The sequence below is a fragment of the Mus musculus genome, chromosome 8 (genome assembly GCF_000001635.26).
Source record: "Mus musculus strain C57BL/6J chromosome 8, GRCm38.p6 C57BL/6J".
NCBI lineage: Eukaryota > Metazoa > Chordata > Mammalia > Rodentia > Muridae > Mus > Mus musculus.
The window spans coordinates 94,441,222-94,456,871 of record NC_000074.6 but is presented as its reverse complement, the minus strand read 5'-3'; the positions used below and the strand labels follow the sequence as shown (position 1 = coordinate 94,456,871).

Sequence of the window (15,650 nt, the reverse complement as noted above, 5' to 3'; positions counted from 1 at the left end):
GCCCTGTAGCTCCTCCCAGGTCCCCAGCTTCATCTGCATGTACTTGGTTCACATCTGACCACCTACCCATCAGCTGGAGGCCAAGGGCTTAATTTGTCTCCTTAGCCAAGGGATGCTGAGAGTTGCTGTGTAAACATCCTACTCCCTCTTCATTAGGCAGGTGTCCATTACCTATAGTACTCACTCAATGACACACCTCTGGGATGCCTGGCCTCCCCTGTCTTCATTTTCTGTCCCCATAGTACGTGTCCCTATAGGAGCACCTCCTAAATGAATGAGCTATGTTTGTCTCCAGGTTAGCTTATGAAGGAGCCCAAACCACAACAGGAATCCACCAAATGTGGATAAGCCAAACACCCTTCCACTTAGGATCTGCTTTGTAGCACTAACCACTGTGAGATGCAGTAGCGTACGTGGCATAAAAAAATAAAATGCCATTAGTGACTTACAGTTATTTAGAGGTAAGGGCATATAGGCTGTCCTGTAAAATGTTTGACCTATCCTTGGCACATAGTAACAGGACTCTCAGGGACAGAGACAGGAAATGCTCAGGAGCTGGCCTTCAAGGTGAATGTTTACAATGTGTGTCATTCAGCTGGGAGCAGGGGAAAAGGCTAGTTTGTTTGGGCAAATTCAAGGGATTGGAATTTGGGTTGTCAGAATTCCAGTATAGAACACGAATGGTGATTGATCTCTTGCTACTGCTGCTGAGGAGACCAAGGTGGGGAGGGGGGTGCGGGGGGGCAGTGCCCATCAACAGGAGATGAATTATGATGCACACATATGACGCAGCTACCAGAAAAACAATGACTACATGAATCATGATATGGAAAGTATTCCAAGCATACTACTAAAGGAATATAACATTTAAAAAGCTTTAACCTCATAGACTTCAGTACTAATGCTCTACTAAGCCAACATAATTTCTGACTGCATTCTAAATACGCATCCTTAGACCCCCACAGATGAATGAGGCTTTCATCAGTAATCAAAGAGACAACGTATCTTTGTAGCAGATAGACACCATTACACAACTGTTCAAAATGTATAGAAAAACTGACTGTATGGTACCCAGATCTAATTGATCCATCTACAACACAACCCCCACACCTAGAGCTCTGAGAACATTGTGGAAGAAGAGTGTGGGGGTTTGAGTGAGAATGCTTCCCACCTTGCAGGTTTGTAAGTGATTGAATGTTTGGTCACTGGTTAGTGGAACTGTTTGGAAAGGATTACAAGGTGCAACATTGTATCATTGGGGTTGGGCATTGAAGTTTCAAAAGCCCATTCTAAGCCCAGCCTGCTACTTGCCTGCCTTCCTGCCTGCCTGTCTGTCTCTTCCTGGCTCTCTCTGTCTCTGTTTCTCTCTCTCTTTGTCTCTCTCCCTGCAGATCAGCATGTAAGGCTTTCAGCTCCAGAGCCAGCACCAGCACCATGCTTGTCTGCTGTCCCACCCTGATGATGATGGACTAGCCCTCTAAAACTATAAGCAAACCCCCAACTGAATGCTGTAGTCTTAAATTCTTTTATTGGCCTACTTTTAGTATGGGTCCTTAAACGCTTTAGCCTCCCTTCTAGCCCACCACCCACCAAAGGTAGTGGGAAATAAAGGTTTTTAGGATACGAGGTAAGTGAACCTGTTTTGAAACGGTTCTTTGGAGCGAATCTCATCTGCTTTGTCAGGAAATCAATAGTTCAGGGGTCACCAGTGGCAGCTCGATCCACTTGAAAACAATTTACAAATATACCAGCAGTCTAGTTTGGTAATGTTGGGATAGCCAATAGAATTAGTAGCGTTGGCACCACCTAGCAGAAACAGCCAGGCCTCAGCTGAATCAACAAGAGTCACCAGGAGGACCAGGACCAGCAGGGACACCAGGAGAAGTTCTTGGCTGTGCCTCTCTCAGAGAAGACTTGTAAAGCTAGGCACATAAGCAAGACCCTATCACAATCTGTTGACTCTTATTTACACTCCTTCCAAACATCATGTGTCCTCCATGGGTCTTGCCTCACCACATGTCTTGCTTCAGCACATGAGTCTGTCTTAGCAAACTCTACGTGAGTCTGTATTAGCTGACATCACTCTTCCAATCGGTCCGAGTCCACAGGAGCTGCCACAGCACCATCCGAAGTTTTTTGGTGCATTTCTTTCTATGGAGTTACAACAAACAGAGCTCGGCTATGCATTGTAAGGCAAACCAATAAATGCGTGTCATTAGTGAAGAATCCTTCATCATGAATCCTTTCATGTACTTGCTTTAGCAGAGCATCCTTTCACCTGTGTCTGCTTCAGCGAAAGTGAAATGTTCCTTCGAGTGTCTGCCCCAGTGAAAGAGCCTTTCACCTGGGTCCACTTCAGCGAAACATCGATTCCCATGTCTGCCTTAGCAAAACATCCTTTTACATGTGTTTACTTCAACAAAACGTTCTTTGACATAACTGACTTTCCAAAGAAACCACAAGTTTCCACCTCAAGATGCTTTCTTTTCTAAGCATTTCCTTCGTCATGGTGCCTCTCAATAGTAATAGATAGGTCAGTGACTAAGAGGGGAAGAAAGATTGTAAGAGACAGAGGAAAAGAAAGTCTGCTGAGACTGTATCTCTTAGAAATGGCAGGGAAGCTACACACCCACGATACCTCAACAAAGTGACTCCTAAACAAGACCTGAACAAGTTACAACACCAATAGACATGCAGACCCAGAAGGGGAAATCTCAGGGGAAACTACCCATAAACAACTGCAGGCGATTAACAAATGAATGAAAATGACTCCCATAGTCTTTCTGGGAGAGGCGCTCTGGAGGTGTGGCCTTGTTGGAGGATGTGTGTCACTGGGGGTGGACTTGGAGGTTTCAAATTCTCAAGTCAAGCCCAGTGTCACTTCTTGCTGCCTGTGGATCTGGACGAACTCTCAGCTGCCTCTCCAGCACCAAGTCTGCCTGCATGACACCACACTTCCTGCCATGATGATAATGGATTTAACCTTTGAACTGCAACCCAGCCTCAATGAAATGTTTTCCTTTATAAGAGTTGTGTGGTCACGGTATCTTTTCACAGCAATAAAACCCTAACTAAGACAGAAGTTGGGATGAGGGACTGAAGTACTGGTATGATCGGCCTGACTATGCTTTTATTTGGAGGACTTTGGATTAGAAAAGCAGTTGGATGTTTTAAGTGGGACTCAATGGGCCATACTGGTAGAAACATAGGAAACGGTGGTGCTGAGCGTGTTTGGAACTGTGGGTGCCTGGCTCAAGAGGTTTCAGAGGAGGAGAATGTTAGCATGTGGCCTAGAAACTGTTCTGCTGATATTTTGACAAACAATGTGGCTGCTTTCTGCCCTTGTACAAAAAAAAAAAAAAAAATTATGCCCGAGGTTAAACTGAAAGGGGTGGATTAACAGCTTTGGCAGAGGAGATTTCCAGACAGCCTAGTATTGGCTGTGTTGTGTGGAGAGCCGTGCCGCGAGCAATCACGAGCTGCGAGCAATTGCCATTATAAGATGGCGCTGGCCTCCGCTGTGCCTAACTAGTAAACAAGCCTTGTACGCAGGTGCGAGAGTTAACTCACGCCTAGTCACTGCCCATATCAGGGCGTAGTAATGGGGTGATGGGCAAGCAACGAATCAGGAGCTGTCACACCACATCAGGTGCTGAAACGTCATGCTGTGGGCTATCTAAGCAGTGCCATTTTCTGGGTTCGGGGTCTTCCTGAGAAGTAAGTAATAAAAGCTTTGCCGCAGAAGATTCCAGTTGTCCTGAGTGTGTTCTTGCCGGCGGGGACAAAAGCTCGGGATAGTGTTGCTTGGTTATTAGTGGCCTCGCTTATGGAGATCTATAGTGAAAAGGAGCAAGCTGAGCAAGGAAAAGTATAAAATGCACAGTTTGAGGGGAAAGGGAGCATCAGGAAATGTAATGAAGCTACGTCCAGTGGTCAAGGAGATAAACAGGTTAAATGGAAGCAAGCCCTGCCTGGTGCTGAGTGAAATAAAGGGATTGGTGACCTCAGGACAAGACCACACCCATCTAAGCTTCAACTGTGAAAAGGAATTTTTAAAAAGCTTAGGGTTATACTGGCAGGCAGATTTTGAGTTTGAAGCCAACCTGGTCTACAGATTGAGTTCCAGGACATCCAAGCTTAGTCAGTGAAGGAAACCATTAAAACCAGAAAGCTGGTGAAGATGTGTTTGAATGGGGAAACCATGTTACAGCCTAAGCAAGCAGTAGAGCCTCGCAGCTTTGGTCGCACGGTTCTGGCTTTAGAGTCGAGGATACAAGAAGGAGGTACGGAATGCCCCTCCAGACTGAGGAGAGCTGTGGAGGCCAGGGGTGTGGCAGGGGTGTCCTATGGACACCTAGAGAGGCCACTGCATGAAGCTGTGAAACAATGATTGTTTTGGAGACCCAAAAAATGTTGGAGATGCCAGCGCTCTGTGACACCTGCCAAGGAAAGCTGCTATCAGTGTAGAACCAGCCCAAGAGGGGGAAGTGTGTTGCAGTCATCAGAGATGAAAGGATTTGGAGATCTGAGGAGTGTTTTGACATCAGACATGGAGATGCAGAGCTTGGAGTTTGCCCAGCTGGTTTTCAGTCTTGCTTTCATTCAGTATTTCCTCACTGTGCCCCTATCCTCCACTTTGGAATGGTCATGTGTATTCATTGTATGTTGGAAATATGTGATCTGCTCTTTGATTTTGATTTTATGGGGGATTAAAGTTAAGAGATTGCCTTGGGTCTCAGAAGAGACTTTGAACTTTAAACTTTTAAACATTGTTGAGACTCTGACAGACTATGGGGACTTTTTAAGTTGGACTGACTGTATTTTTGCATTATGATATGGCTACAAGCCCACGAGGGACAGGGAGTGGAATGTGATTGTTTGAATGAAAATGGCCTCCATAGGCTCATAGGGAGTGGCACTATTAGGAGGTGTGGCCTTCTGGGAACAGGTATGGGCTTGTTAGAGTGGTCAATACAGGTCTCAAATGCTCAAGCCAGGGTTTTCCTTTATAAGAGTTGCTGTGGTCATGGGTCTCTTCACAGCAATAAAACCCTAACTAAGACAGGGAGAATCGGGGATGAGCCCTGCAACTAGTTATCTAGATGGTCATCTCTGAAATCATATACAGCAAATAACACTAAATAAATTCAATAAGTCACATGTATATATTCATGCACATATCTAACAATAATAATTAAAGAAAAAGAGGCCATGCATTTCTTTTTTTAAGTCATAGTCTATGTAGCCTCCTTAGCTACTGTGATGGTTTGAATATGCTTGGCCCAGTGAGTGGTGCTATTAGGAGATATGGTTTTGTTGGAGGAACTGTGTCACTATGGGGGCAGGCTTTGAAACCCTCTTTCTAGCTGCCTGGAAGAGCCAGTTTCCTTTTGCATTGCCTTCAAATCAAGATGTAGAACTCTCAGTTTTACCAGTGCCATGCTCCTGCCTTGATGATAATGGACTGAACCTCTGAACCTGTAAGCCAGCTCCAATTAAATGTTGTCTTTATAAGAGTCGCCTTGGTCCGGTTCCTCAGAAAATTGGACATAGTACTACCGGAGGATCCCACAATACCTCTACTGGGCATATACCCAGAAGATGTTCCAACTAGTAAGAAAGACACATGCTCCACTATGTTCATAGCAGCCTTATTTATAATAGCCAGAAGCTGGAAAGAACCCAGATGCCCCTCAACAGAGGAATGGATACAAAAACTGTGGTACATTTACACAATGAAGTACTACTCAGCTATTAAAAAGAATGAATTTATGAAATTCTTAGGCAAATGGTTGGACCTGGAGGGCATCATCCTGAGTGAGGTAACCCAATCACAAAAGAACTCATTTGATATGTACTCACTGATAAGTGGATATTAGCCCAGAAACTTAGAATACCCAAGATATAAGATACAATTTGTGAAACACAGGAAACTCAAGAAGAACGAAGACCAAAGTGTGGACACTTTGCCCCTTCTTAGAATTGGGAATAAAACACCCATGGAAGGAGTTACAGAGACAAAGTTTGGAGCTGAGACAAAAGGATGGACCATCTAGAGACTGCCATATCCAGGGATTCATCCCATAATCAGCCTCCAAACGCTGACACCATTGCATACACTAGCAAGATTTTGCTGAAAGGACCCTGATATAGCTGTCTCTTGTGAGACTATGCTGGGGCCTAGCAAACACAGAAGTGGATGCTCACAGTCAGCTATTAGATGGATCACATGGCCCCCAATGGAGGAGCTAGAGAAAGTACCCAAGGAGCTAAAGGGATCTGCAACCCTATAGGTGGAACAACATTATGAACTAACCAGTACCCCGGAGCTCTTGACGCTGGCTGCATATGTATCAAAAGATGGCCTAGTCGGCCATCACTGGAAAGAGAGGCCCATTGGACATGCAAACTTTATACGCCCCAGTACAGGGGAATGCCAGGGCCAAAAAGTGGGAGTGGGTGGGTAGGGGAGTGGGGGGGGGGAGGTTATGGGGGACTTTTGGGATAGCATTGGAAATGTAAATGAGGAAAATACCTAATAAAAAATTTTTAAAAAAAAGAGTCGCCTTGGTCATGGTGTCTCTTCTCTTCATGACGATGGAAACCTGAACTAAAACAGCTATGTAGACCAGGCTAGCCTCAGATTCATAGAGATATACCTGCCTTTGCCCCCAAATGCTGGGATTAAAGGTATGTGTACCACAACTTCTACTGAGGTCATGAATTTAAGAGGAAGCAAGTAGGGGTTGGGGGTTGTTTGAGATTGACAAGAGGACAGAAGGGAAAATAATGTAATTATATTTAATTTAAATTTTTGGAAGAAAAAAGTCTTTGACAATTGATGGATTGATTTGAAATGGGGTCTCCCTAAATAACTCAGGCTGCCTGATAAGCTTTGCACTCATAATCCCACTTCTGCATCCCAAGTGCTTAGATTACAGGTTGTACAACTGTATTTTGTTTTGTTTTGTTTTGTTTTGTTTTGTTTTGTTTTGTTTTGTTTTGTTTTGTTTTGTTTTGCTTTGCTTTGCTTTGTTTTGTTTTGTTTTGCTTTGTTTTGTTTCTCGGTGTTTTGAGTTAGGGTTTCTCTGTGTAGTCCTGGCTGTCCTAAAATTTGTTCTGTAGACCAGGCTGGCCTTGAATTCAGAGATCCACCTGCCTCTACCTCCTGTGTGCTCAGAATAAAGGTGTGTGTCACTACCACCTGGCAACAACTGTATTTTTTAATGCAAATATGTGTGTATGTATAAATGGACAACTCTTGAAGGCTATACCAGAAACTAGTGACAAATTACATCTGGAGATGGGTCCCGGTGGACACAGAGGGAGGCGAGTCTTTTATTACATTGTGTGGGGCTAGGGAGCCGCGGGCTGGAGAGGGCTGGAGGTAGTGCAAGCCCTGAGCATGTCTGGTACCACCTGGAATTCCTCCTTATGCAAATGAGGCCTCTCTAGCACCCTGGCCCTGGCCAATGATAGACACTCACCCCGAAAGCCCTTACCCATCCTCCAAAGATTTATATAGCCTTTGTTCCTCCCATTAAATGAGCTGTTTCATTGAAGCTGTCTCCAGAGAGTTTGTTCTCATATCCACTGCCAACTGAGCTCTCTTCTGCCCCCATTTGGGTTCTGCTTTCCCTCTCAGGATCCACCTGCTGCGATCTCCAGCCTATCATACTTCTATGGGGCGGGGTGTGGAGGCAAAGCCTGAATGGCAACACTGTACTGTTTTTTGTTTAAGACAGGGTCTCATGTAGCACAGGCTGGCCTCTAGCACTCTATGTAGTTGAGGATGACCTTGAACTCCAGATTTTCTTACCTTCACTTCCCAGGGCCTGGAATGACAGGTGTACACCACCTTGCTTGGCTTCCACTGTACTCTTTTGGTCACTTTGTACCATTAATTTTATTTTGTTAGACTTAATGTGTATGTATGTGTGCCTGAGCATATGTCTATGTACCGCATGCATGCAGGAGGCCATGGAGGTCAGAAAGGGCATCAGATCCCCAGGAATGGGAGTTGCAGACAATTGTGGGTAGTGCAAGCCCTGAGCATGTCTGGTACCACCTGGAATTCCTCCTTATGCACCGCCATATGGGTGCTGGGAACCAAACCCAGTTCCTCTGAAAGAGCAGTAAGGGATCTTAACCACTGAGCCATTTTTACAGCCCCTCCCCATTTTATTATGTGCAACTTGATTTAAAAATCATATAATCATCAACATTAAAAAAACCTAGAATACCAGCCAGGAGTGGTGGAGTACACCTTTAATGCCAGCACTTAGGAGGCAGAGGCAAGCAAATCTCTATGAGTCTGAGGACAGCCTGGTCTACAGTGTGAGTTCCAGGACACCGAAAACTAGATAGTGAGACTGTCTAGAAAACAAACAACATACAGAAACAAAAACTAGAATATCCCTTTCTTCAGTGTCTAAAGAAGGCTCATGACGTAATCACAGGAAATGATTGGTGACACTTATAAAAAATTAAATTCCCCTGTTTTGAAATCCTAAAGTGGGAATGTGGAAGCAATGATGAAGATAAAGCATTCGCACTGGCTGGGAATGAATATTAAAACCAAAGAGCAATTCAAACCTATCGAGAAGATACTTTATTCTACAATATGGTGGATATTTGCTCCACACCAGACAAATGCCCTTTTGGGTTACCTGTTTTAATTCTCAACACTCCACTTAAAATTATTTATTTATTTCTCATCAAGATAACTCGTTTTGAGTCTTTGATGTACTTTGACCAAAAGACAAAAGTGCAGATGGTTAATAAGGATGTGAAACATTGTTTCGCATCCTTTACCAGCAGAGAAATGCTAATTAAAACCACACTGAAGCCAGTGAGGTGACCTTTAATCCCAGCACTCAGGAGGGCAGAGGTGGGCGGAGCTCTGTGTTAGAGGCCAGCCTGGTGTACATAGTTAGATCCAGGACAGCTAGGGCTACACAGAAACCAACCCTGCGAATAACAAAACAAATGAAAACCTACACTGAAATTCTATCTGGCCACAGTCAGAATGGCTGTCTTTGAGAAAACAGGCAACAGAACAAGCAGGAACAGGAATGCAGACTACACTGCTGGTGGGAGTGTAGAGTGATGTAGCAACTGCGGTTATCAGTCTGGAGGTGAAACCACTCCCACACACATAGGCAAAGGATGCTAATTCAACACACCATAGAGACAGTTGCATATATCTGTATTTACTGAAACACTATACACATAGCTGAGTTATGGAATCAGCATTGGAGTTGTACCAGCAAAGGACCAGAGAATCCTCATATTCATTTTGATACCTCGTATGGGTTTCAATATTTCCAGGCCTCAAACTAAGCCCATGCTCACCCTTCTACACCAGCTCACCCCTCTCTCCAGCTCAGGAAAGGGCAGCAGCAAGCTTCCCGGGCCTCACAGCCCTCGTGGCTTAATCATCCAAGTACATTTCTTCATGGCCTTTGCCTACACTTGGCACCACCATTTCTCACTGGAATGTGTGTGCCACCCTGCCCGGTTTCAATTCTACCTGGCCCCAACATTGTTCAGTCAAAATACAAGCAAGAATCCTTCCTGATATGACTAAGTCATCCTCTTAGAGTTTATTTTGAGACAGGATCTCCTTGAACTCAGGACTCTCTTGCCTTAGCCTCCTGAGTAACTTGGGTTATAAGCACACTTGCAGAAACCAACTTGACAGCTTTAAAATATTTCTCATTGTGGGGCTGGAGAGATGGCTCAGTGGTTAAGAGCACTGGGTACTCTTCCAGAGGACCCAGGATGAATTACTAGCACCCATTGCAGGTGGCTCACAACCCCTTGTAACCCCAATTTCTGTGAATTCAGTACCCTCTTCTTCGTTTTTCCTTTTGTTTAGTTTGCTTTCTTTCTTTCTTTTTCCTTTATTTATTTATTTAGTTAGTTTTTTTGTTTCGTTTGAGGTGGATTCTCATTAAGAAGCCCAGGCTCATATCCAGGGATCCACCCCATAATCAGCATCCAAACACTGACACCATTGCATACACTAGCAAGATTTTATCGAAAGGACCCAGATGTAGCTGTCTCTTGTGAGACTATGCCGGGGCCTAGCAAACACAGAAGTGGATGCCCACAGTCAGCTAATGGATGGATCATAGGGCTCCCAATGGAGGAGCTAGAGAAAGTAGCCAAGGAGCTAAAGGGATCTGCAACCCTATAGGTGGAACAACATTATGAACTAACCAGTACCCCGGAGCTCTTGACTCTAGCTGCATATGTATCAAAAGATGGCCTAGTCGGCCATCACTGGAAAGAGAGGCCCATTGGACTTGCAAACTTTATATGCCCCAGTACAGGGGAACACCAGGGCCAAAAAGGGGGAGTGGGTGGGCAGGGGAGTGGGGGTGGGTGGATATGGGGGACTTTTGGTATAGCATTGGAAATGTAAATGAGCTAAATACCTAATAAAAAATGGAAAAAAAAAAAAAGAAGCCCAGGCTCTTCTCACATCCAAGATCCTCCTGACTCCATTTCCTAAACTGAGATTGTAGGCATACGCCCCACACCTGGCTCTTGTAAGTCAGAATCACTTCAAGTCTTTACATTTAATGCAATTTACTTTATTGTCCCTTTTTCTCATTAGGTTTTTCCAAATGCTGGCACTTGCTATTTTGTACAGACATTAAAAAAAAAGATCTTTCAGGTATTATTTTGATTATACATATTATAGTATACAATTTGATCATTTGATACTGACCTGGACTCCTGTCTGCTGGGTACCAGCTGTGAGACATCACATGTTACTCAGCCTCTTGGGATCTCAATGCCATCATCTGCAAAGTGGAGGATGCTCTAGGTCAGGGTCATAAGAGCAGAACCCAAGACAGATCCTTACAAAAGTTGTTTATTAAGAGGGTCAGGGATCCAGACCAGGACTGGGTGACTATGGTCCAGAAGCTATGCATAAGAGTGTTTTGGGAGAAAGCCTGGTTTTATATCAGGGTGTGCAAAATTGGTCCTTCTAGGAGACACAGGCTCGTGGAGATGTCAGTCACAGTTTCCAGGCTCGGCTTATAAAGGGAAGGCAGGCACCAGGCACCTCTAATGAGGCAAACCATCAGCTAAGGGTCATCTTTGAGAGACAAACACAGAAGTGAGCATCCTAGTGCCATGGATGTGACAAGAATGAGCAGTATTATCTACCACTGGGTCATAACTCCAGCCCCCAGGTCAGGTTGCTGTGAGGCATGTCAAATCTGACATGGTATCTGCTGTGTGAGACAGGTACCTGCCCACACTACTGATTCATGCTTAGCATTATTGTTTTCCCTGCTCCACCCCACCCCAGTCCAAGGCTGGGGTTCGAGGAAGGAAGGGAGGGATGTGAGAGGGCACAGGTCACTGACTGATGCTGCCGTCCCTCTGGCTTCTCTCTGTGCCTCAGGATTGTGTACCTGTGTGTGTGTGAGCTGTGGGGAGTGGGAAACACAGAACCTTGTGTTCTCATTTGATTAACGGTGTTCCCAACTTCCCTTATTGTGCTCTTTTAAAGGTCAAGCTGAAAAGCCCTGGTGCCTGCTGGAAAGAGGACAAGGAACAGGCAGTGAAAAGAAGGGCAGAAACAGGAGGTTCTTGAATGCTAACCTCAGGAACAAGAAGAATGTGGACCTGAGGTAGCCAGAAAGCCACCTCTAGTCACAGCACAGTCACTCAGATTGAAGCTCCTCAGGAGAGTAAGAGTTGCTGATGTTACTTTCTCAAGATTGAGCAGACAAGTCCTTATTTGTCTGGGAACCCAGAGGCCGGTCCTAGAACCCTCCACACCAAGCACAGCCTACAAAGAGTAAATGCAGAGAACCTGGGGTTTCTGCCCTCATTAGAATGGCTAATGCTGCTTGGACTCTGGAGAATCAGAGAGATAGGCTGTCAGGTGCACAGATGGGAAGCTGAGGTCCTTAGAGGGGATGGCACTGTTAGCAAGATGGGGTCAGGTCTGTTGTCCAAGGCTCTCCCTCCCTTCATGGTCGCTGTGGTGAAGGTGTGTGTGTGTGTGTGTGTGTGTGTGTGTGTGTTCCAGAAATCCTTTTCCCCTTGTTCATGGAAACAAGAGGAGCAGATAAGAAACATCTTTGATTCATACATTTGGCATGGCAATCTGTTTGGTAGAGTAATGATGATGTGTGTAGGTGTGTGATTGTTCCCTTTAGAAAAACTACTTCAAGCCAGGCAAGCAGGCTGAGGGGAAAAATGAGCTTGAAGCCAGGGCTGGAGATGTCGCTGCCATCTGGTCCCTACCTAGTATGTACAAGGCCTTGGATTCAGTCTTTAAGGGCTGGGAGGAAAGGGAGGGGGGAAGGAGGGAGAGGGAGGGGAGAAAGGAGGGAGGAAGGAATGAGAGAGGGAGGGAGGGAAGGGAGAAGGGAGGGAGGCAGAGAACAACCTGAACTTCATAATACACTATATGAATAAAACCAAAACACCAAAATCAACCAACTAACCAAAAGATCCTGTGGCTAAACGATATGACCACAGTGCTTTTCAGAAGAGGTAAGTAGAAGCCCCATCCCCCAAAGAAGAGAGCCTCTCAGGCAGCCTGCTTGAACTTCAGAGCTGTAAGAAACAGACATTCCTCACTTCAAAACCCTCCGGTGGTTGCCATCTAGAGAGAGGTTCTACCTAGGCCTGGGCCCCTATATACCATTTCCATGACTAAAGCCCAGAATCAGATCCCAGCTCAGCACATGTCTGTTCCTATTGAAGGCCCCTAGGGAATCTAGAAGAGCCCTTCTTTGGGACCAGGGTGCTGACTCTAGCCTGGCTGAAACAGATAGCTGGGGAGGTCTGGTCTCTACTACTCAGTCCTGGGTTCTAGGGTGCATCATTCAGAAGAAGTGGCTGGTGACTAGAGAGGTCCCTCACATGTTTCTGGATGCTGTAACCTCCTTGGTTCCTCTAGACCAGTGGTCCAAAATGTGTCTGCATATTTGAATTACATGGGAGCAGGGTGTCCTTTAGCAAGTCCAATGAACCGTTTAGCAGCATAATATTGAGGGTGGAGTTAAGTCAACGGCTTTTCTAGAAGGTCCGGGAGCAGTCACTATATCTACATATCTGGGGACCACCACATCAGACCATGAAGATACCAGCTCTCCACCCCTGGTGGGAAGAGATTGGCTCTTTATCCCTGCATCTGGCACTGTTCCTCTAGAAATCCATGTCCTGGTTATCCTGGCCTTCTGTGAGGTCCCAAAGACCCTAGTGACTAGAAGGCCATTTGGGCACCTATGTCCACATAAGGAACCCAAGGGTATTGCTAAGGAAGATATCTTCCTTAGCCTCTCTGCTGTTCTTTCATACCTCAGTTCATCACAAGTGGCTCTGCCAAGTTCTATCCTGCAGGCAGGGCCCAGAATGTCCCACACAAACAAAAATGAAAGTAAAATTTGGAAATCCCCTCCTCCACTTCCTTTAGGTAGGAAAGTCACTTGACCGGAGAAGTCCAGCCCCGCTGTGGGAGGCTAGACAGGGAACAGGGGAAGTTTCAGATGTGAGAGAAAGAGGAATACATACCCAGGTGCAGTTTGTTTGCAGAATTGCTTGCTGATTTTAACATCTAGGCACACTGTGACTTTTAAGTCTCAAAGCACATCCATTCTTGGACCACACAGTTCAACTTGGCGGAGAGCAAGACAATGCCAAATAGCTTGAGCACATGGGACTGCACACAGTATATTTGTCATCCCCCAAGTTCTGTGTTGCAACCCTACCTCCAATGGCTTGGGGTGGCTTCTGGAGAGGCAATTAATCCACAAGGAGGGTGGGGTCCTGCGGACAGGATTTGTTCCTGATTGAAGTGTCTAGCATGTTCTACAGCACTCCTTCCATCATACAAGTAAAAAGTAAGTTGGCAGTCTGCAGCCCAAAAGGGGGGACTCCATGTTGGCATCCTGACCTTAGACTCTAGCCTCTTGGACAGTGATAAATACATTCTTGTGGCATATAAGCCACCTGGGCTATGGAACTTTGTCACAGTAGTCCAAATACACTCAGGAACCAGATTCCGGGCTAAGGAGATTCTTGAAGCTATGTTTGAACAACCTAGACATCTACAATAAGGTCTTTATCATGCCTTGGCAGTACAGGTGTGAAAGTGACGATAGTTACGGGTGGACACAGCTATACCTTCAGTATGTCCCCCAAATGATCCATGCTGTATAAAAACACACATAGTATGCTATCTGCAGGCATGCCGGCCAGTTTCTGGCTCAATCTCCAGCATCATAAGAAGGTAATAGAGCATAAAGCCCTGGGATGAACCACAGGCTGCACCCGAACATAAGTATAATATTGCCATCAACAAATGCCCTTCTCTTAAAACTAAATGATTGCAGCCGGGCAGTGGTGGCACACGCCTTTAATCCCAGCACTTGGGAGGCAGAGGCAGGCGGATTTCTGAGTTCGAGGCCAGCCTGGTCTACAAAGTGAGTTCCAGGACAGCCAGGCTATACAGAGAAACCCTGTCTCGAAAAAAACCAACAAAACAAAACAAACAACAACAAAAAAAGAAACTAAATGATTGCTTCAACAGATTTACATTACTTTCTGCTTACAGGCATAGTCTCAACCAGCTGGAAAGTTCTATGAATTGCAGAAGTAGCAGGATGCTCCCCACAGCCCGCCCTTCAAGAATGTGTGCAATTTTCTAGCTTTTGTCATAGGAAGGCTACTTTATATGACAACCAGTGCATCACTTCCTAAAGGTCTGGAAATCATCTCACTTTTAAGATTATTTTTTAAAACATATTATTCACCAGGGACAGACATAATTCCCTAAAAGAAACTCCCAGAAGCAAACCATAATGAGGCTGTTGAATTGGAAGAGTTGGGGATTGTGTTGCTGATCTCAGGGCTGACCTAAGGTATGGCTGCCCTTGTAACTGGGCTAATCCTTCTGAAAGCAGTGCTTCATTCAACACCTGGCTGAGAAGTTTCTCCATGACTAATCAGGACATGAGACACAGGAACTGAAAAGAGAACAATTTTCTTGCTTTATGGTTTGATTTAGCCCAAAGCTCAGTCCCCAAGCCTCCTATGCTCACGCAGCAGACATCTGGGTAAGTCCTTAGGTAGAGACTGATCTGTCCATCTCAGTGAGAGGATGTAAAACAGAGAGTGGTTTCTTTGCTCACACAAGACCCTGAGATCACTAATGCTGATGGGGATAGGGATGGGGATGGGGATGGGGTAGGGGTGGGGATGGGAATGGCTCCATCCTTATGCCCTAGAATGGGTACCAGGGAACAGGGCTGTCTCTGGGCTGCTCACAGTAGCAATCCATTGATACAATCTTCAGGATTTAGCAACATGGTTTCAAACATTTTAAAACTAAAGGCCAACCTCTCCCTTGAGAAGTCCTTCAGAACCAGCCAGAGGAAGCAATCCAGTGCATAGACGGAATAGAGGTCTGGCTGCTGGCGAATGTTCACTGTAAGCACATCTATGCCTGGATGTCTGAGGTTGGATCTGCCTTTTCTGAGATGGAAATGCACCGGGACACAAAGTCATCCACCACACCACCACGCAGAGGAGGCTGTGGCATCTCCACGGGGCTCTGGGCTGTGGGGAGGGATGGTGACACTGCTTGTCGTGGCCCAGGGGTGCTGCTCCTT

At 45.5% G+C, this 15,650-nt stretch overlaps 1 protein-coding gene across 4 annotated transcripts in view; it reads right to left on the bottom strand.

Annotated features, from left to right (window-relative positions):
- Positions 1-15,650, bottom strand: part of Nlrc5 (NLR family, CARD domain containing 5) — a 92,938-nt gene that overhangs the window by 70,401 nt on the left and 6,887 nt on the right. For 3 of the 4 annotated variants that reach the window (XM_006531162.3, XM_006531165.3, XM_011248428.2), the window contains exon 2: positions 10,739-10,814. The exons of the other annotated variant lie outside the window; for it this stretch is intronic. The gene's annotated coding sequence lies outside the window, so the exon portion shown is untranslated. The remainder of the gene's footprint in view (positions 1-10,738; positions 10,815-15,650) is intronic. 4 annotated transcript variants of the gene reach the window in all.